The sequence below is a fragment of the Octodon degus genome, unplaced genomic scaffold (genome assembly GCF_000260255.1).
Source record: "Octodon degus isolate 3935 unplaced genomic scaffold, OctDeg1.0 scaffold00125, whole genome shotgun sequence".
Taxonomy (NCBI): domain Eukaryota; kingdom Metazoa; phylum Chordata; class Mammalia; order Rodentia; family Octodontidae; genus Octodon; species Octodon degus.
The window spans coordinates 9,257,959-9,259,462 of record NW_004524701.1 but is presented as its reverse complement, the minus strand read 5'-3'; positions in this window follow the sequence as shown (position 1 = coordinate 9,259,462).

Here is a 1,504-nt window from a genome sequence, read left to right as displayed (position 1 = left end):
CTCCTATGATTTATGTTTCTAAGAGTTATTTCTTAATGGAAAAATTCCAGATAAGCTCCAAGCACTTTGGAAATCTGGGCATTCCAAATTCTTTTCCTGTATACAGTGAAACACAGGACTCCACTTAAAAATTCAAACTATAAACCTCTGTTACTCAAAGAGCCCCAGTCTGCCCAGTGTGGCATTTTGTGTAGTCTACTAGGGGAAAGCATCCCTGAAATACATGCCACTCTAAGTGCATGTATCGAAAAACTGCACACAAATTATTTCTCTCCCATTCATTCCTAAGGGTATGAGAGTCTCGATAAATCTTTTTTTTCACTTTAATGAGAAAAAATAGACAAAATAGCAATGAAGCCATTTCAAAATAGGCTAGTAGGACAGTTACAATAATTAATACACTGCATATTATTTTCTTCATATTAACTATTCAGAGGAAAAGAAGCAGACTTGATATCTTGTATAAACAATATTAGTACAAACTTTTCTTCTCAATAAGCTAAAAGTAGCTATGTATCTATCTTAACTATCTTGTATATACATATTTTTTCACAACAAAATGATCCTTTATTTAAATCCCCATTTTTTGTTTTGTTTTATCAGCAATGGGTGTCCCATTGCTGTTAGAGAAGCTGTATTTGGAGAAGTCTTTAAAGGACCTTTTCATATTTGATACCAGTACAAAGATTGTAGGTACTTGAATTCAGCAAAATGACCCAATATAATCTAATGGTCCATAATAGTAGTGAGTTATCAGAACAATTGGTAATTGTCCAAAGTTGTTTGACTTAAGCCTTTCACAGCTCAGCATATTAATATAGCTTTACTTGTTATGCCTCATGATTATGCTTTACTACTGGATGGTTAAGACCAAATTAAAGAAAGACCTATATAACTAAAAATGTAACTTTTGCTAATGCCTCCAATGCCCTAAATATACCTGAGCCTTTCGACCCTATGATTTGTGTTTCTAAGAATGAATTATTAATGTATAGATGCCAGCTAAGCTCCAGGTTTTATGAGAAGCCCGATTCTGCAAGACCATTTCTCTTATACAGTAAAATATAGGACTCTGGTTAAAAATTCCCACTGGCAACCAGTTATTCAGAGAGCCCCTCTCTGCACAGTGTGGTATATTGTGCAGTCAGCTAGAGAAAAGCATTCATGAAGTTACTGCCACTCTAGCTGCTTGCACAGAAAAACTAGATATGGATTTTCTCTCCCATTTATTCCTGTGGGTATAAGGCCTTCAATACATCATAATGTCTCCAGTTTTAAATACACCTGATTCTTTCTGGCCTATGATTTCTATTTCTTTTTTTTTGTCTAAATGCTTTTATTTAAAACAAGTAGTTGCAGTAAGCAAGATCTTACTTTCCCCACTCCAAAGAAAAACAGGACAACAGACTTCATTTGATAGCATAGTTCCAGTAATGTGAATTGTGGTTGGGGTAACATTTATATGCAATTGTTCTTACACAAAATATTACCCCAGACTACTTGT